Genomic DNA, 22,724 nt, shown 5'->3' with positions numbered 1-22,724 from the left:
AGTTTACATTGATAGCTTACAGATGTTTCATCAATTCCCACTACTTTAAGTGTATGTACATACATAGATACATAGATACATACATATACATATATGCATATATATATACATACATACATATATATATATATATATATATATATATATATATATGTCTTTATGTGTATATGTATGTAGGTATATATATATATGTGTATGTGTGTATATATGTATATACATATGTGTGTCCATATGTATATGTACATATATGTATGTATACATACACACGTACATACCTACATACATATATATATACTCATATACATACATATATATATATATATATATGTTACACACACACATGTATATAGTTGTATATATATATATATATATATAATATATATATATATACATGTACGTGTATATATATATATGTGCATTCATACATATATATATATATATACGTTTGTATATAATTATAATACGTATACATTTATATGTGTGTATTTATATATGTATATATGAGTGTATATGTGTTTGCATGCATATGTTTACATCTATGTAATAGTAAGCATTTGAGGATATAGCATATGGTACGGTATACGTGGTGTTTGTTCGTAATAGTGTCTGTTTTTATTCCAAATTAGAAAGTGTTGGCAACAATGAGTGGCAATTGCTCCTCCAAAAGGAATATACTACGTTATCTGATTTTTGCATGACTGAACTGCTTGCTTAGTCAAGTTCTGTTAGAATTCTCACATTAAATCATTACGTACACTTGTCAGCCAGTTTGCTAAAAGTATTCATTTCTTTGTATAAATTTATGCTCGTAATATGATAAAGAAAGAATGGTCTGCATATGAATCAGCAATGCATGTGAATTAATCCAGTGGTATGTTAGTCTACCCACCCAAGCATTATTTCTTGAAGCTAGAAAAAAAAAAATAAAAAAGATGTGTGTAAAAATGAACCAAGTAAATAACAGCTAAACATTTTTCCTCTGTCTTTTTCCTCTGCTGTTTCCCTCTCCATATAAATGTGTGCGTGTGTGTGTGTATATATATATATATACACACACACACACACACACACACACATATATATATATATATATATACATATATATATCTATATATATATATACATATACATAAATATATATATACATATATAGATATATATATACATACATACATATATACATACATACATACATAATACATACATATATATACATATATATATGCATATATATATATGCATATATATATATATACATAAATATATGTATGTATGTATATAAGCATACATATACACATATATACATATGTATATACATACACACACATATATATAAATATATGTACGTAAATATATCTATGAATGTGTGTGTGTATATATATATATATGTGTATGTATATAACGGGAAGTTTTATGAAAATAAACAAAAGACAATTTGTTTGTCTTTCTGTATGTCTATAATATATATATATGTATGTATATATATGTAAATATATAAATATATACATATATATATGCATAGGCATACACAGATGTCTGTGCACGTGTACACACACGCACCACACACACACACACATACAAACACACACACATAACATATGATCTTTTATTCTGGTTTCAGTCATTGGAATGCTGCCATGCAGGGCTCCAGAATCAATCACCAACTTGCATTACATCAACCCCAGTAATTTATTTCAGGCTAGTATTTCTCTTATCAATTTCTGCATATAGAAAGTTTCAATTGCTTCTATGATACAAAGGGATGTAACTAGAAACACCATAATTATTATGTCCCCCACCCTTTTTTTTTTTTTTTTGATATTATTGTTTCTAAATAAATGGCATGACATTGAATTCTGAAAGAAGAAAATTTATGTGAAAGTTTTTCTGTTTTTTATGGAAGAAAAATATCTCGGCATTTTACTGCATACATTAAATCTATTGATATTCATATAAACTTTTCACCTGTATATTTATTCTTCTATCTATCAATTTGTTTGTCTCTCTGTATGTCTATAATATATATATATATATATATATATATATATATATATATATATAATATATATATATATATATATATTGTAGGTGCCGGGTTGAGTCGGGGTTAACCACAGTAAATAAGGTACTCAATACATAGCAGAGTAAATTAATTTATTTTATAGAAGAGCTTCTACAGGACTAGAACTGTTTCATTCAAAAGAAATCATCAGGAAGCTTCCTGATGATTTCTTTTGAATGAAACAGTTCTAGTCCTATAGAAGCTCCTCTATAAAATAGAAAATATATATATCATCATCATCATCATCATCATCATCATTTAACGTCCGCTTTCCATGCTAGCATGGGTTGGACGGTTCAACTGGGGTCTGGGGAGCCCGAAAGCTGCACCAGTCCAGTCAGATCTGGCAGTGTTTCTACAGCTGGATGCCCTTCCTAACGCCAACCACTCCGAGAGTGTAGTGGTGATTTTATGTGCCACCGACACAGGTGCCAACGAGGCTGACAAACGGCCACGCTCGGATGGTGTTTTTTATGTGCCACCGACACAGAAAAAATATATATATATTATATATATATATATATATATATATTATATATAATATATACATATATATATATATATTTATGTATGTATGTATATTATAGTATATTATAGTATATTATAGTATATGATAAACATGCATATACATCATCATCATCATTATCATTTAACATCCATTTTCCATGCTAGCATGGGTTGGACAGTTCGACCAGGGTCTGGGAAGCCAGGAGGCTGCACCAGGCTCCAGTCTGATCAGGCAGTGTTTCTACAGCTGGATGCCCTTCCTAACACCAGCCACTCCATGCGTGTAGTGGATGTTTTTTACATGCCACCTGTACAGGGGCCAGAGGAGGCTGGCAATGGCCACGATCGGTTGGTGCTTTTTATGTGCCACCAGCATGAATAGCTTTTTGCTTTAGAGATAAGGGTCCAACCAGGTTTTTATAAGACACCTTGTGTCGCTATGCAATCTTCAAGTTCTGAGCACATGGTCTATTGAATTTGCCAATCAAGATGCTGGCAGAAGAGAAATCATGAGAAAAATGTGGAAAATGTAGAACCAAAACATGAAAGGCTGCATAAAAATGGAAAAAAAGAAAAGAACAGAACAGAAAGTTAGTTATATCTCTGTTGACTTTAATGCCATGATTAAGCTAGTTGTTGTGGAATAATTCAATGGAGAGGAGTATCAACAGTCTCAAAATTATTGTTACCTCTAATCTGTCAAATGTCAAATTCATATACGTTTCTCTAGATATAAAGTTCTGCTCTTATAAACGGTACTGTAGCCAAACAAGAAACTCTCTTATATATGCAAGCATCTTTGCCACCATAGGCGTAGGAGTGGCTGTATGGTAAGTAGCTTGCTTACGAATGACATGGTTCTGGGTTCAGTCCCGCTGCGTGGCACCTTGGGCAAGTGTCTTCTACTATAGCCTCGGGTCAACTAAAGCCTTGTGAGTGGATTTGGTTGATGGAAGCTGAAAGAAGCCCGTTGTATATATGTATATATACACGTATGTGTGTGTGTCTGTGTTTGTCCATGTGTTTATGTCCCTGTAACTTAGCGGTTCAGCAAAAGAGACCGATAGAATAAGTACTAGACTTACAAAGAATAAGTCCTGGGGTCGATTTGCTCGACTAAAGGCAGTGCTCCAGCATGGCCACAGTCAAATGACTGAAACAAGTAAAAGAGTAAAAGAGTATACTATAATATCTAAAATCCTGATAGCTTACGTTAGTAATAGGATATCTTCTAAAGAAATACTTGATAAGGTAGCATCCTACTATAACAATGCCCTAGCTAACAACAGCTTCAAATATAAAGATGTATTACAACCCTTCAAGTAAAAATGTGAATCATAAATATAGACCTAAAAATATAACTAGGAAAATAATATGGTTTGTCTCCCCTCTCCCAAAATTTTAAAACTAATTTAGACAAGAAATTCCTGTTGTGTTTAGATAAGCATTTCCCATTAAATAACAAATACATTATTTTAACACAGAGAAACATGAACAAGAGCCTACTCCTATTATATGTTACAAAAATGTAGGAGGAATTCCATATTGTGCATGCAGTGCAAGCTATGGACACGCAAGAGGTGCAGTGAAATGACGGGAAGGTTAGAGAAAGTAATGTTTGTAATGTGGAAGATGCACAGAAACCATAAAAACTAGAGATTCTTGGGAAATTAATTGTCTCAAACAATTTACACAGGCACACACACACATTTCAAGAGTGTTACTCAGGCTGAAATGTCTATAAATGTCCAAGAATTGTTAATAATGAAGGCATATTTGGTTTGATAGAACACTATTAGATTTCTCTGAAAAAGCTATCTTTCATGTAAGAAATGAAATTGTTATGCAATATGTTTATTGCTGTCTGGTGTCTAAAGCACTGAAGCAGATATGTACTGAATATTAATAGTGTAGTTCATAACTTCATAACTTGTGTAAATGATGGGTACCTAATTGAAGTATATTAAATAAGACCACGGTATTAAGTAAATGTGAAAATAGTTTTATTTCATTTAAAACTATTACTGAACATGATAAATTATCTTTTAATTTTTGGCATTCTTTTGAATTACTCTTTTACTTGTTTCAGTCATTTGACTGTGGCCATGCTGGAGCGCCGCTTTTAGTCGAGCAAATCGACCCCCCAGGACTTATTCTTTGTAAGCCTAGTACCTATTCTATCAGTCTCTTTTGCCAAACCACTAAGTTATGGGGATGTAAGCACACCAGCATCGGTTGTCAAGCAATGTTGGCGAGACAAACTCAGACACACAAACATGCACACACTTACATATATATATAAATATATATATACATATATATACGACGGCCTGCTTTCAGTTTCTGTCTACCAAATCCACTCACAAGGCTTTGGTTGGCCCGAGGCTACAGTAGAAGACACTTGCCCAAGGTACCACGCAGGGGGACTGAACCTGGAACCATGTAGTTCATAAGCAAACTACTTGCCCCACAGCCACCCCTACGCCTTAAAAATTCTAGAGGCACAAGCATGGCTGCTTTGTAAGGAGCTTCTTTCTCAAATATGTAGTTTTGAGTTCAATCCCTGTGTGACACCTTGGGCAATGTGTCTTCTACAATAGCTCTAAGGTGACTAAACTCTTGTGAGTAAGTTTGATAGATGGAAACTGAAAGAAGCCCTTTGTATGTGTGTGTGTGCATGTGTTTGTATCTGTCCCTGAACCATTTGGCAACCATTGTTGGCTTGTTTACATCCCCATAACTTAGCAGTTTAGCCAAAGAGACTGATGGAATAAATACGAGACTTAAAAATAAGTATTGGAGTTGATTTGTTAGATTAAATTCTTCAAAGCAGTGCCCCAGCATGGCCCTGGTCCAGTGAGTGAAAAGGAAAAAAAATAAATACTAAAGATAATGGGAATGTTTGGGAGGTAAACTGATACTGGAAATGAAATCATTCTTATAGCACATAGAAACCAGAATGCGCAAAGAAAGCTACACATCCAAATTTTGGAACTACAACACATGCAGTAATGAAGAAATAATGACTCCAAATTTCGACACAAGGTTAGTAAATTTAAGTCAAGTACATCAACCCAAGTGCTCAACTGGCACTTATTTTATCGACCCTGAAAGAATGAAAGCAAAGTTAACTATGATGGAATTTGAACCTAGAATGTAAAGAACCTGGATGTGATAAAGAAATACTATTAAGAATTGCAATGAGTTGCACCAAATCAGGATACTGAATTGTTTTAGTTGCACAAACAACAGCATAAATAAAGGGTTTTGGAGAGCTTCCATATCAAGAGTATCCTATACAGAATTATATGAAATTGATGATTAGCAGGAAAGTATCCTTAGTATGCAGTTCAGCAACAGTTTAATGTTTTCCCTAGTGATTTATTGATTAACATGGCAAAGCTTAAATCTCTTGAAACTGAAGTCTTGTAAATTGAAAAATCACATCTATTCATGCGAGTGGAATTCTGGGTCTAATTGCATCTTCTCCTTTGGTATATCCAGTGAAAATAGTGATTTGTCTGGATGACGTAAGATTTTCAGTAATTTGACATGTGCCTCTGTATTACTGAATCTGATCTAAATTACATCATAGTATTATGGGAGATCCTGCTTTCTTTTAGCTGAAGTCTGTATGATTGTAGGCCTGAAGGTTTCAATGAATTCCTGTTAGATAGCGAATTATTTATACGTCAACCACATCAGTATCTATTTATGTGTAGGTAATTTCCTGGAAATGCCTGCAACAGCTGCCAGTTGATGCTATTGACCCAAACATTTATTTTTATGTGCTGCTACTTCTGTGTTAGTTAATGATGTTGCAGTTTGAGAAACACCATTTATGTCAATTCATCTGCTGTCTTAACCATTACATTTATAAGGGCTGGATGCATGACAATATTATTTTCAGAGAAAAACTTCCATTTCCAACTTGAAACAAATTTTTTAGCAATATGACAAGACAGCTAATCTCCAAAAATTTTGCCTCTCATATTTGTAAATAGTTTGTATGTTTTAACTTCGGTCCAGATCACAAAGATTCTAAGCTATCATAGGTTATCTTGGCTTCTTTTTCTTTTAGGATCATTGGTAACAGAAGTGTCCTGAAGACACCAGTAATATACAAGTCTTACATTGCCCTACTCAGCTGGCAGAAACGTTAGCATGCTGGGCGAAATGCTTAGCAGTATTTTGTCTGCTGCTACATTCTAAGTTCAAATTCTGCTATGGTCGACTTTGCCTTTCATCCTTTCGGGGTCGATTAAATAAGTACCATTTACGCACTGTGGTCGATATAAACGACTTAATCCATTTGTCTGTCCTTGTTTGTCCTCTTTGTGTTTAGCCCCTTGTGGGTAGTAAAGAAATAGGTATCTGGAGTTTCCTCATGTGCTGTTGAGCTTGCATATACATTGGGAAAATATTTGGTATTTTTTAAGAACTCCCTTCTTTCAAAGATTTCTAACAATGTTGCAAATAGGTACAAAATTTGCAACCAGGTCCATGAGGATCATGATGACAAAATATCATGTTTGTCCCCAAGGTAGGCATATAAACAATACCTGAAAAAGTAACTTCAACATCTGCCTTTATAGGACATTTGTAAACAATCAACTTATCAGAAATGCCTTTCCAATTCCACCATAAACATTAAAGGAGCAGATTCCAACATACTGTTGCTCAGCTCTGTAAAAAGTAGTAGAATGGTCTACTCTCTGATCACTCTGAATTTGGCTTCACTGTGAGAGATATATGATGGTAGTATGTCAACATATATCTGTTTTCAAAGTAAATGTTGCCAAATTATTGAAATCAGAGTAGTTAGATAGAGATGGCCATATTTTTATTTAAAGTTCATCATTTATATCTTTGAGATTTTGATTTCATTTGTGTACCATTTCTATGCTATGTACCATTTTCATACTGCAGCATATTTGTTTAACTTGATTCATCAAACTGTCAACAAGGTTACCACAACATTTGAACTAAAGAAGAATTGGATCGCATAGTTATGATGAATGTTTTAGCAGTATAATGCATCTTTGCCTTTGGCTGTTTGGAAGATCTTGAAACAAACTTCAAGGTTCTACTTTTATGGAGAACTTCTATAAAAAATCCTTCATGTTGACTGAGATGTGCTGAACACTATTTTTCAATGACACTGTCAAAACATATGTCAAGTTAGCCTTCGATAGGGGCACTTTGTTTTCTTTATCTAGGTTCCTTGTTATTTCATATACAAGTCAGAACCTGATGACACTGTTATGTTTTTCTATAAAAAGATAAATGGTAGAGTCAGGAAAAGTCTCTTAGCATTGTGTCTTTTGAACTTCATACTTATTGTGCAGCTGATGCTCATTTTAAGTAAATTTATTAGGTATTTTTCAAGTGGACAACAATCTGCTGAATGCTGAGAAAAATGAATGTGAATAATAAGGCTCACCATTGTTGAGGCATTGTTGTTGCTGGAAACAGAGATAACTTCATTGCAGTTATTCAGCTGTATTGCAGCACCAGATCTCTTGAAGACATATTTGCAAGCATATTTAACAGACCTTATTGAACTGCAGAATTTAAAACTGATGTGTGCATTAGATGACTTGGTTAGGAGTGGTAAGTAGAGAACTCTCCATCTATCAATTTTATGCTGTCTAACAAAGGTTTCAGTACACTTCTTCCGTATGACAGGTATCCATCTTTACCCATTGGAGTTTTCTTGGCAATTAGTCTTGGAAATTTGCTAAGTAAATTCCTAGTGAGAGCACCATAGTTACCATGAACTATTTAGGTTTTAATAATACCTAAGAGTTCTTTCTTCCTGCAAAGATCTGGAAGTACTACAGATGTTATGAAATCAATTTCTTTCAACTGAATCTAGTTGGATACATGTGCATATTGCAAGTCTGTTTTTCCTATAGAATTAATAATGAATATGTCATTTACAGCAATCTGTAGCATGAAATGAAATACTACTTCTAGTTCTGACCTTGACTTGAACTTGTATCCTCAAAATTTGACATGATGCAAATGTAATTGACAATGCTGTTTTTAATTATTTTCTTTTATTAAAAACAGCAGTGTCAATTTCAATAGCTGACACTTTAACAAAATGTCAAAACTAATTGATTAGTCAAATTGATCATGCTCTCTGTTTGCTGTAAGTTGTGAATGGTACTTTTTTTTGCTGTGACTTTACACTGGGTTATGTTGTAATGAGGATAAAATTATGTTTATTGAATATTTCACTTGAATTTTGCCTGTGAATTTCTTCTTGTGTACATGTGGTGTTAATAGATTTATATATTTATATAAATGATAAGTATACACATGTTTCTATGACTAGTTATTTAAGCATATATGATAGTGTGTGTGTGTGTGTCAGCATATGAGAGAAAGTGTGTGTGCATGTGAAAGAAAGTGTGAGAGAAGGCAAAGTTGACCTCGGCGGAATTTCTGAGTTCAAATTTCACCAAGGTCGACTTTGCCTTTCATCCTTTCGGAATCGATAAATTAAGTAACAGTTACACACTGGGGTCGATGTAATCAACTTAATCCCTTTGTCTGTCCTTGTTTGTTCCCTCTATGTTTAGCCCCTTGTCGGCAATAAAGAAATAAGAAAGTGTGAGAAAAGCGTATTTGGGAATTACAGTTACAAGCCAGGAACAATGTAACACTTCCATGCCAGATATCTTGATTGAATGATATGCCATGAGTGCCTGGCTTGGATTTTGGTCATGTTGTTCTTTCACAAGCTGACAAAACCTCATCTGCATATACTACAACTACAGATGATAGCAATAGTTTGCTTTCTGAACTGGTTGATCTTGACTGTTGTTAGTTTATTGTCTGTTCATTCACTCACCATCAAGTGATATTCGCTATTGACTCAATAAATTCATCTGCCAAAATAGTTCCCATCTACCAAAATACATTTCATGATTTCAAATGGAAATAATACATTTCTAAATATCTCAGACAGTACTGCATATATCTCTCTGAGATATTTAGAAATGTATTATTTGTATTTTTGTAATCAGTGGATTTATTTCCCTAGAATTCATATATGTTTACAAGGGCTAGATAGGCATCTCCAGCTAGCAGGCCATGCTACTCCAGACTGATGACGAGCAAAGACTCAGAAACTAGTCTCTGGTGCAGGCTTAGCTGGGTGGAAGTGCTTATCCCCCCCTTGTAAACATAAGGACACAGGAAATGTGTCAAGGCTGACAGTAAGCGTTGCTGCTTCCTAGGGCTAAATAGCAGTTGGGTAGTTCTCGAGTTTTAGTTATTCACACATACAGAAGACAGACAAACACACATTCTCAGTTTTATACATATATATATATATGTGATATAAATATATATATATTTATATCACATGATCACGTGACTGACCAGACCATCAGATGTTGCTACACATCGCTGGTCACAATGCGTTTGCATTGTTTTAGCCTTCGAATGACGCCACCCCGCTGGCTAAGCAAGCAGGCCAACAGAAGAAAGGTTGAGAGAAAGAGTACAGCAGGGATCACCACCCCCTGCCGGAGCCTCGTGGAGCTTTTAGGTGTTTTCGCTCAATAAACACTCACAACGCCCGGTCTGGGAATCGAAGCAGCGATCCTACAACCGCGAGTCCGCTGTCCTAACGACTGGGCCATTGTGACTCCACTTATATATTTATATATATATATATATATATATATATAAATATCTATAATGTTATCTTGACATATATAGATATGCATATATATATACATATATATTAGACACACACAATGACTGAATTAACTGTTTTTGCTGTGGTTGTATGTTACTAAAAATACTAGTAAAAGTCTCATAGTATCATAAACAACTCCAGAGCTCATTCAAAGCAAATAGTAACCAAGTTCAGCACACATAATATGGTCTACCTATATTGGCAATAAAAATATATGTATTAACGCTGAAAGGTCAATAAAGAGAAATTCATCAATGTGGCAAAATGTAGGAAAATTGACCCAGCAAAATGTAAGCCAATTCAAATAAAAAAAAGAAAAAGAAAAAGAAAGAAAGAAAAAAAACTCGAGAGTCAATTCTCAGGAAAAAAAAAATACTTGATAAAACTAAATGTGTGGATTGGATAAATATTCCTGATATTAGAAAATGTTTGAAATAGATTGAAGGAAAAACTGATCCAACTGTATCCAATTTAACATCTTAGATATTTACCCAGCCACTGCTAAAGTATCGCTGATAAGGCCATATAGTTTGCAGCTAAGTAGACAGTATTAACATCAGGCAGTTATTACTCAAATCTATAGCGCAATTTAGACATTCGTTCCTGTTTTACAGAATGAATATCGGACAGAAAATAGATATATGAAAATGCATTTGATACTTCTATGAGTGTAGATGTTTGTGAAATTGTAGGCTATATTATTCTAAGTAAACTTAGAACAAGTAGACAACGTTGATTATAACATGGTAATGTATAAAAATGATATCTTAAGGGGTTTCGAGGAACTGGAGTGGATGCGCAATTAACACACTCGAGAGAAATTAATTGTAGCTTCCATCAAAAAATATTTTCTGAAAATAATACTTGAAACTAACCTGGCATATGCCAGCTTCCTGAAGGTAAAGATAATGCTACTCTCAGGTACTTAACAATCTTTACATTCATTCTTTTGGATTTAAATCATCCAGCTATTGTCAGTGATGAAAATATAGCAATATGTGTTAGTTTCTTTTCCAATGGAACAACTTTTCACAGAACTGAGCAAAAACAGTGGCCACTTCAAAAACACTCCTACATATCACTTCCTACACATAACAGTAAAAAAATTTCCTTCAAGTTCAATCTACTATTCAGCAAGAATGTTATAATTTTTCCTTTCCTTAATCAACAAACACTTCCATAATAAAGAAAAAAACGAAAGTCATGAATAATTCAACGGAAGCAATTTATTGTCCAGTTATTCTATAAACTCTTTTATAAGAAAAATCATTTTGCAGTAAACCTACAGGATTCTTCAACACAATATAAACAAAATAGACTAAAGAGATGATAACTGTGATTATGAAATCATTGGATAATTGGTGCTTGAGTAACTGTAGCATGTATCAGACAGCTACAACTGAGAAAAAGATAGCAGTGCTGCTGCATATTATTTGGATTTAACAGAGATTTCATTCAGCTGTTAGCTGTTTCAAACACCATCTCAAAGAAAATAAAACATGGCTCTCAAAGAGTTTCTGGCAAAAAAAGAAGAGTGTTTTGACCATCATTTCGTGGTCTAGTTTGAAGAGAACCACTTTATTCAGTAGTTTTTTCAAAGCTGTAATTTTATCTGTGACAGAGAAATATATGAGGTTGGGCTGCAAAATTCATAACCTGACTACAAAGGAGTGATGCTAGAACGGTGCAATTTTGCATGCATTAATTTCAACCCTTCTTATTAATAACTGCATAGCTTTATTGCTTTTTTCCCCCTGTGAACTGACATCTGACTGTTCAAAAACATTTTGAAAGTAACTAATAGCAACTTCTCTTCAAAATGGACAAAATTTGGCATCGTGATGTTATCATGTACCTGCAGAAAAAGGGTTTGGCCCCCAAGGACATTCATGCTCACGTACTTGCTAGATTAGTCGATGAGACCCCAGCTTTATCAACAACACAAAAGTGGGCAGCTGAATTTAGGGGAGGAAAGGAGAATCTTGAAGACGATTCAAGGTCTGGATGTCCTACAATGCCTCCACTGTAGAAAACATTGACTATGTTCACCATGGATGACACGTAATTGACTATAAGTGCAATAACCAATGCTATTAGCATAGTGAGAGAGTTGAGAATATTCTGAACAATGAACTTAGTATGACAAAGATTTCTGCTCATTGGATGCTGCAACTTCTGACACCTAATTAAAAGTGCACCTGGCTGATCTCATCAAGGGAAAATCTTATATTGCTTTAAGCAGATCCAACTGCTTTCCTTGAACATTTCCTAAACCATGAGGATTGATTTCATCCCTTTGAGACAAAGACAAAGAAACAATCCATGCAGTGGAAGCACCTCTTCTCACTTGATCCAAAGAAGGCCAAGGTAATTTTATTTGCAGGGATAATGATGGCCTCGATTTTCTTTGGATATATAAAGCATTGTGTTTATTGACTATCTTCAAAAAGGCCACACTATCAATGGAGAGTATTATGCCAAATTATTGAGGCAGTTACAAAAGGCTATCAAGGCTACCAAGACCAAACACCCAGGAAAACTTATGAAAAAGGTCTTGTTTCAGCAAAACAATGCTCAAGCACACAAGTCCTTGGTTTCAATGGCTGCTGTGCATGACTGAGACTTAGAACTGGTTGTTCATTCTCCCTATTCTTCTAATTTTGCTCCATCTGACTATCATCTGTTCTCCAGCATGAAAAAAACACTTGATCGCAAACCAGTATCACAGTGATAATGATGACATATCTGCTACTGATGACTTTTTTGATCAACAGGATGAAAGCTTCTTCATTAATGAGATCCAAACACTGCAACAACGATGGAAGAAGTATGTTAACCACAAAGAAGACTATGTTGAAAAATAAACCTTATTTAGTCAAATTCCATGAGAGCATCTTGGTTTGCTTATGAACTTTTCAGCTGACTCTCATATCATGAATTAAAAGGAGCACTCCGTCGGTTACAATGATGAGGGTCCCAGCTGATACGATCAATGGAACAGCCTGCTCTTGAAATTAACGTCCGAGTGACTGAGCAATCCACAGACATGCGTACTACTGACATAGTTCTCAGGGAAATTCAGCGTGACATGGAGTGTGACAAGGCCGGCCCTTTGAAATGCATGTAAAACTCATTTTTGCCAGCTGAGTGGACTGGAGCAATGTGAAATAAAGTGTCTTGCTCAAGGACACAATGCGTTTCTGGGAATTGAACTCACGACCTTACAATCGTAAGCCGAATGCCCTAACCACTAAGCCATGCACCTTCACATATCATGAATTACCCATAACAAAATAATATGGATCACACAATGACTTTTAGACACAGTAGTATACATATATATATATATATATATATATACATCTCTCTCACTTTCTCTCTCTCTCTCTCTCTCTCTCTCTATCTTTCTCTCTCTATGATAGATCGTTAGCCACTACACGCATTTTTTTTCTCTCCTTGTTTCTCTCCTTGTTTTCTGTGTCCCTTTCTGTAGAAGAGCATAGGCTCGAAACGTAAAAGACTTTTTCTATTCCTGAGCATTATACTAATACATCTGTTTGTTTTGTACACCATCTGTCTTCGTCTTTTGTTGTTTTTTTCGTAAACTCTCCTTATATTTATATATATATATTTAGAAATCTATGTGTGTGTATCTACATCTATCTTCATTTATAGTTTTGGACTCTGTTCATCCAAAGAGATGGAAATGTTATTAACGCTCAGTGATATTAAAACAATACTTTTTAGAATATATGTAGCATTCAGCAATGAACAGCTGGTAATGATGTGTTGAAACAACTGTAGTGATATGTAATAAAGCAAATTCAATCCATCTTCTTGTATTAATATTCTTATACACACACACACACACACACACACACACACACACACATACACACACATGGATATATTTAGAAAATGGATGTAGACAGAATTTTGGATAATTATTTAATTTGAATTTTCATTCTTGATGTTTCTCCGAAATGAGATAAAAGCACTAAATAAATAATTATTCAAAATTCCAACTACCTCCATTTACTTAAAAATCTATACATGCACGCATGCACACACACACACACAAAATATATATATATACATATGTATATATATGTATGCAGCAAGCTTCTCTACCGCCCACTGCCACCGGTGTTGTCAAAGGGAAAAGCATAGCCTGGTAAGAGATGTACCGCAATCAAACTTGGAATGCAAAGAGCAAGAGCAAAGGCTGCAAGACAATTTCAGCAGTTCACAGTCTTGGATTGGTGCTTTATATTAGTGACCGATCACAGAGAGATGAAAAGCAAATTGGTCTTCAGTGAGATTTGATTTCAGAATGCAAAGAGCCAAACCAAATACTCTAAAACAGTGGTTCCCAAAGTGGGCATTACTGCCCCCCACTGGGGGTGGTGGAAAGATCCAGCAGGGTGTTGAAGAAAAATTGGATGATAATGGGGTGATCAAAACAGGGCAATGGATATAAAAAATGATAAACAAAAAGGGTTAATTGGGTTAAGTTTTATTTGTGAAATAGTGTTGTTTTGAATTTGGTGCAGAAAATAGTTTATGTCTGTGATGGTGAGTAGGGGTTGAGGTGCAATGGCCCAGTGGTGTTAGGGCAGTGGACTTGCGGTCAGAGGATTGCGGTTTCGATTCCCAGACCAAGCGTTGTGTGTGTTTATTGAGCAAAAACACCTAAAAGCTCCACAAGGCTCTGACAGGGTGTGGTGGCAACGCCTGTCGTACTCTTTCGCCACAACTTTCTCTCACTCTCTCTTCCTGTTTCTTCAGTAATGCTGTGATGGACTGGCATCCTGTCCAGCTGGGGGGAACACATATGCCACAGAAACCGGGAAACCGGGCCCATTAGCCTGGCTAGGCTTGAAAAGGGTGCATAAATAAAAAAGATGGTGAGTAGGAAGGAGTACTAGGAATGTGGCCTTAGAACCAAAGGGGTGGCAACTTGAAAAAGTTTGGGAACCACTGCTCTAAAGCCTTTTGCCTGAAGTCTCTGATGATTCTGCTGATTCTTTGTTTTCACAAATACCTTGGATAGACTGCAGTGATATAGAGGCATCATAGTTGACAAGAGCAAGAGCTCATGGTGCCAATGGCAAAGGGTGTCCAAAAAGTAAATAGAATGGATGTGAGCTGATGCCTGCAATGTGTTGTTGATTGTGGCTGAAAAGTTTATTTTTAGGTACAGAGCACAATCAGTTGTCTACAGTTGTGGTCAAAATTTGGGAACATTTTTTTAAAAATCGAGATTGCTATACCCACCATATTACTCTAAGTAGTAATAATACATTGCAACTTAAATATAACTTTGGGCATTTAATATAAAAATTCTATTTCAGTTTGGTTAAAGATCATCAGTTTATTAGTACTAAAGTATTTTATGCCATTGAAACTGAGAATAAGTATCTGAGATACATCACTGACCATTTTTGTGATTAAATAAGCAATTATTACAGATCATGAGGCCAGTTTTAACCATTTCATTGTGGAAATCAGGTATATCTATTCAAACTTTCATTACCCTTAACTGCAGTAAGCAGTTTATGCTTACTATGTTACCAATCTATGTTTTATCAAGGAATGTCATGCTTAAAACAACTTTTTTGTTGAGATGTTTCAAGTTTACTGATGTAATGGGACTTGCAGAAAAAACCAGGTCTATTTTTTGGTAGATATTCAACACCATTACTGGAATAATCATAAAATTTAATTCCACAGTTGTGGGTTAATATCTATGAGGATATTAGTCTTCTGTTGTTAATGTCTGTTTATGCTGTGATAATAAGATTGCTTTCTAAATAGGGAATTTTTGCTCAGTGTTTAGGATGCATGTGAATGATTGATTTGAGTAGAGCCTTAACAATTAGTGAAGTGTGGAATTTTCTCCTTAGAAGTGTTAAATGTTAGAAGTAGTACCATGTAAGTAATTTAATGTACAAAATAATAAAAATGCTTCAGACATAGCTGAACATTGGGGCAAATGAGAATTAATCAAAAGATTGTGGGTCACTGTGATTCGTACTTGAAGCATGTCACAACGATGAGTTACTGTGATACAAATCTGCGATTTTTGATGTTACAAACAGACGAAGTCCATTCGGGGGAGGCTGAATTTTGTGGTTCTCCAGTAATATGTTACCAAGAATTACTAGTTTTATTGTTAAAAAATAAAAATAGGTATCAAGAGCACAGACAATCACTGGTATGTGGCATATGAGAGCTTATTTATTATAGGCTTGGTGCTGAAGACACACTTTTCTCAGTCATTGAGAAAGGAAAGAGAGATGCAAATCAATAAAAGAGATGGTTATTTATGATTCTCTTTATCAGTTCTGAGATGTTAGATGTGATAGGTTAATAGGTGTCAAGGTCACAGATATTTCCCTTACAGAGAATAGAGCAGAATCTAATGTTTTTACATAGTTTGGGATAGATCTCTCTCTCTCTCTAGATAGAGGGAGAGAGAGAGAGAGAGAGAGAATAATTGAAGTGTTTGCATAGATAGAAACCAATTCTCGAAAGCTTAATGTGTATGTGTATGTATGATGTGTGTGTGCATATAAATACACACACACACACATACATACATAATATATATATATATATATATATATATATATATAATATATATATTATACATATATATATATATATATATATCTATATTGTATAGAGGGCATTATTACACATAAATGCCTCACACTGGAGGGACAGAGTCATTACTACCAAAATTATATAATCATACCAAATGCAGTTTTTCAAAGCAAGACATTTAAAAATGAATTATGTTCTGTATCACCGTGATTTCACATACAACTGCGGTCTAATGATCGTCAGCAGAACTGATTCTGAATACATCATAAATAAACTAACCTTACGTAGCGAAGACGAACAGACAACTGCCCTCTCGGCCAAGCACATGGAATGTTTATAAATCATATATCCGGTAAATGGCGGGCTTTTTACGAACTGCATGTCGGGTAATGAAAAGTATTTCGGAATAAGTTTAACAATTAAGGATAATCTCTTAATAAGGGATCTTAACAAGAAATTATCAGGTAGCTAGCGTGAAAACCTCATAAAAGAAAGAATTCGAAAATAATTTTTTTCTTCTGAACAAATTAATTATATCTAATTGTATAGAGGGCATTATTACACATAAATGCCTCACACTAGGAGGGACAGAGTCATTACTACCAAAATTATACTAATCATACCAAATGCAGTTTTTCAAAGCAAGACATTTAAAAATGAATTATGTTCTGTATCACCGTGATTTCACATACAACTTGCGTCTAATGATCGTCAGCAGAACTGATTTGAATACATCATAAATAAACTAACCTTATTCGAAATACTTTTCATTACCCGACATGCAGTCGTAAAAAGCCCGCCATTTACCGGATATATGATTTATAAACATTCCATGTGCTTGGCCGGAGAGGCAGTTGTCTGTTCGTCTTCGCTACGTAAGGTTAGTTTATTTATGATGTATTCAGAATCAGTTCTGCTGACGATCATTAGACGCAAGTTGTATGTGAAATCACGGTGATACAGAACATATTCATTTTTAAATGTCTTGCTTTGAAAAACTGCATTTGGGTATGATTAGTATAATTTTGGTAGTAATGACTCTGTCCCTCCTAGTGTGAGGCATTTATGTGTAATAATGCCCTCTATACAATATAGATATAATTAATTTGTTCAGAAGAAAAAAATTATTTTCGAATTTTTCTTTTATGAGGTTTTCACGCTAGCTACCTGATAATTTCTTGTTAAGATCCCTTATTAAGAGATTATCCTTAATTGTTAAAATTATTCCGAAATACTTTTCATTACCCGACATGCAGTTCGTAAAAAGCCCGCCATTTACCGGATATATGATTATAAACATTCCATGTGCTTGGCCGGAGAGGGCAGTTGTCTGTTCGTCTTCGCTACGTAAGGTTAGTTTATTTATGATGTATTCAGAATCAGTTCTGCTGACGATCATTAGACGCAAGTTGTATGTGAAATCACGGTGATACAGAACATAATTCATTTTTAAATGTCTTGCTTTGAAAAACTGCATTTGGGTATGATTAGTATAATTTTGGTAGTAGTAATGACTCTGTCCCTCCTAGTGTGAGGCATTTATGTGTAATAATGCCCTCTATACAATATAGATATAATTAATGTGTCAGAAGAAAAAAATTATTTTCGAATTCTTTTCTTTTATGAGGTTTTCACGCTAGCTACCTGATAATTTCTTGTTAAGATCCCTTATTAAGAGATTATCCTTAATTGTTAAACTTATTCCGAAATACTTTTCATTACCCGACATGCAGTTCGTAAAAAGCCCGCCATTTACCGGATATATGATTTATAAACATTCCATGTGCTTGGCCGGAGAGGGCAGTTGTCTGTTCGTCTTCGCTACGTAAGGTTAGTTTATTTATGATGTATTCAGAATCAGTTCTGCTGACGATCATTAGACGCAAGTTGTATGTGAAATCACGGTGATACAGAACATAATTCATTTTTAAATGTCTTGCTTTGAAAAACTGCATTTGGGTATGATTAGTATAATTTTGGTAGTAATGACTCTGTCCCTCCTAGTGTGAGGCATTTATGTGTAATAATGCCCTCTATACAATATAGATATAATTAATTTGTTCAGAAGAAAAAAATTATTTTCGAATTCTTTTCTTTTATGAGGTTTTCACGCTAGCTACCTGATAATTTCTTGTTAAGATCCCTTATTAAGAGATTATCCTTAATTGTTAAACTTATTCCGAAATACTTTTCATTACCCGACATGCAGTTCGTAAAAAGCCCGCCATTTACCGGATATATGATTTATAAACATTCCATGTGCTTGGCCGGAGAGGGCAGTTGTCTGTTCGTCTTCGCTACGTAAGGTTAGTTTATTTATGATGTATTCAGAATCAGTTCTGCTGACGATCATTAGACGCAAGTTGTATGTGAAATCACGGTGATACAGAACATAATTCATTTTTAAATGTCTTGCTTTGAAAAACTGCATTTGGGTATGATTAGTATAATTTTGGTAGTAATGACTCTGTCCCTCCTAGTGTGAGGCATTTATGTGTATAATGCCCTCTATACATTATAGATATAATTAATTTGTTCAGAAGAAAAAAATTATTTTCGAATTCTTTTCTTTTATGAGGTTTTCACGCTAGCTACCTGATAATTCTTGTTAAGATCCCTTATTAAGAGATTATCCTTAATTGTTAAACTTATTCCGAAATACTTTTCATTACCCGACATGCAGTTCGTAAAAAGCCCGCCATGTACCGGATATATGATTTATAAACATTCCATGTGCTTGGCCGGAGAGGGCAGTTGTTTTTGGAGAGGGCAGTTGTCTGTTGTCTTCGTACGTAAGGTTAGTTTATTTATGATGTATTCAGAATCAGTTCTGCTGACGATCATTAGACGCAAGTTGTATGTGAAATCACGGTGATACAGAACATAATTCATTTTTAAATGTCTTGCTTTGAAAAACTGCATTTGGGTATGATTAGTATAATTTTGGTAGTAATGACTCTGTCCCTCCTAGTGTGAGGCATTTATGTGTAATAATGCCCTCTTATACAATATAGATATATAATTTGTTCAGAAGAAAAAAATTATTTTCGAATTCTTTTCTTTTATGAGGTTTTCACGCTAGCTACCTGATAATTTCTTGTTAAGATCCCTTATTAAGAGATTATCCTTAATTGTTAAACTTATTCCGAAATACTTTTCATTACCCGACATGCAGTTCGTAAAAAGCCCGCCATTTACCGGATATATGATTATAAACATTCCATGTGCTTGGCCGGAGAGGGCAGTTGTTGTCTGTTCGTCTTCGCTACGTAAGGTTAGTTTATTTATGATGTATTCAGAATCAGTTCTGCTGACGATCATTAGACGCAAGTTGTATGTGAAATCACGGTGATACAGAAAAATTAATTTTTAAATGTCTCTTTGCTGAAAAAACTGCATTTGGGTATGATTAGTATAATTTTGGTAGTAATGACTCTGTCCCTCCTAGTGTGAGGCATTTATGTGTAATAATGCCCTCTATACAATATAGATATAATTAATTTGTTCAGAAGAAAAAAATTATTTTCGAATTTTTTCTTTTATGAGGTTTTCACGCTAGCTACCTGATAATTTCTTGTTAAGATCCCTTATTAAGAGTTATCCTTAATTGTTAAACTTATATAGTTATATATATATATATATATACATATACATATTATAGATAATATAGATATATATATATATATATATATATATACATAATATATACACATATAATATACATATATATATATATATATATATATATATACACACATATATAAACATGTATATATACACACACATATATATATGTATGTATGTGTATATATATATATATCTACATTATATATATCAATAATATATGTGTGTGTGTGTGTGTGTGCGTATGTGTACATGTACCAATATACATGTGTATATATATATATATATATAAATACATACATATGTATATTGGTACATGTACACACACACACACATATATCAATATATGCTTAATGTATATATGCATGAGTACATTTACATAAGTACACACATATATGCACGTGTATATATATGCTCACACAAATGGGAATATGTATATATCTTAGATTTATATACTAAAATACATGTATTTATGTATGTATCATCATCATCATCACCACTACCACCACCATCATCATCATCATCATCATCATAATAATAATAATGAGTCCAAAGACTACATTTTCCTTCAGGTTAATATAGGTTTATAGCATGGTTTCCATAGTTGGGTAACTTTCCTAATGCCAACCATTTTACAACTCATACCTGGTGCTTATTCATACCACCAGAAATGGTGAAGTTACCATGCTGCTTACAAGATTATGAACTCCAAGGGCTGCAACTTTATGTCAGCTGATTAGGGGGCAGAACAGAGTAGATTTCTCAAAGTAGACTCACATTTAAAAGAGAAAGAGAATGTGATTGGATGGAACTAGAAAGAGATAAAAATAGTGGTAATGAAGTATCTGGGAGAATCCTTCAGTTCTGAAGTGAGTTGAAGTGAGTGGAGGCAAAAAACCCCAGGAGTTTGGGTGGGTGGACGTTGGAAGAAGGTTTGGAAAGAGAGAAATGAGAAATGGGTGAATAGAAGGAAAGTACAGTTCTATATTTAAGAGATGAGGAATTATGTACATTATTTACATTATTTACATTTGATAGATATTTGTCCTCATCTTGTTTGTTGTTAACACAATGTTTCGGCTGATATACTCTCCAGCTTTCATCAGGTGTCTTCGAAAAATTTCGAACCTGGGTTCTCATTCCTAAGGTATTTTTCGATGTTCTTCTTCTTCTTCTTCTTCTTCTTCTTCTTCTCTTCTTCTTCTTCTTCTTCTTCTTTCTTCTCTTCTTCTTCTTCTTCTTTCTTCTTCTTCTTTCTTCTTCTTCTTCTCTTCTTCTTCTTCTTCTTATTATTATTATTATATTATATTACTACTACTATTATTATTATTATTATTATTACTATTATTCAGTGGTAGTAGAACCCTCAACTTTCTCTGATGATATCAGGACCTTGACTTTACTCTTTTACTCTTTTACTTGTTTCAGTCATTTGACTGCGGCCATACTAGAGCACCACCTTTAGTTGAACAAATTGACCCAGGACTTATTCTTTGTAAGCTTTGTACTTATTCTGTCGCTTTCTTTTGCCGAACCGCTAAGTTACAGGGATGTAAACACACTAGCATAGGTTGTCAAGCGATGTTGGGGAGACAAACACAGACACAGAAACATGTACACACACATACATATATACATATATATATACAATAGGCTTCTTTCAGTTCCGTCTACCAAATCCACTCACAAGGCTTTGGTCAGCCTAAGGCTATAGTAGAAGACACTTGCCCAAGGTGCCACGCAGTGGGACTGAACTCAGAACCATGTGGCTTATACCAAGGCACTCCTACGCCTACTAAAAACTTTGTTTTGGCTATGTTTATCTTAAGATCACTCGATTCATACACACATGCACTCATACATTCATACTCAAACATGTCATCAAATTAAAAGGAGAGGGGGCTTATTAGCAATTAGAACCTTATTTTAGCACAGGTGGTGCTAGTCACCACTCTTCATCACTTTTGTGACCTCTATTGATTTTTGCCTTTAGGTTCTAATTGCTAATAAATCACTCTTTTAAATTGTTGTTGACACATTTACCATTTTGAAAATCAGCACTTGTTTTCAACAGTTTTTCTTATAAGATTGACAAAAGAAGTTGAGCTTATCCCTAGGCATTAAGAGCCACTGATGAGAATTAAAGTGGTTTACACTAAAATTTGAAATTGCAATAAGGATTTGCCTCCACTTGTTAGTCATTAA

The 22,724-nt window shown here is 34.3% G+C and overlaps 1 long non-coding RNA gene across 1 annotated transcript in view; it reads right to left on the bottom strand.

The window, feature by feature from the left end:
* LOC118763233 overlaps positions 1 to 21,866 on the bottom strand; it is a 27,348-nt gene extending 5,482 nt beyond the window's left edge. Inside the window, exons 1-2 of the long non-coding RNA XR_004998983.1 lie at positions 21,838 to 21,866; positions 10,748 to 10,764 (exon numbers count right to left, since the gene is read on the bottom strand). This is a non-coding gene — a long non-coding RNA (uncharacterized LOC118763233). The remainder of the gene's footprint in view (positions 1 to 10,747; positions 10,765 to 21,837) is intronic.
* Positions 21,867 to 22,724: the final 858 nt, after the last annotated feature.

The sequence above is a fragment of the Octopus sinensis genome, linkage group LG4, assembly GCF_006345805.1.
Source record: "Octopus sinensis linkage group LG4, ASM634580v1, whole genome shotgun sequence".
In the NCBI taxonomy this organism is placed as follows: Eukaryota; Metazoa; Mollusca; class Cephalopoda; order Octopoda; family Octopodidae; genus Octopus; species Octopus sinensis.
Note: the sequence above shows the minus strand (reverse complement) of the source record. Positions and strands in the feature narration are given on the sequence as shown.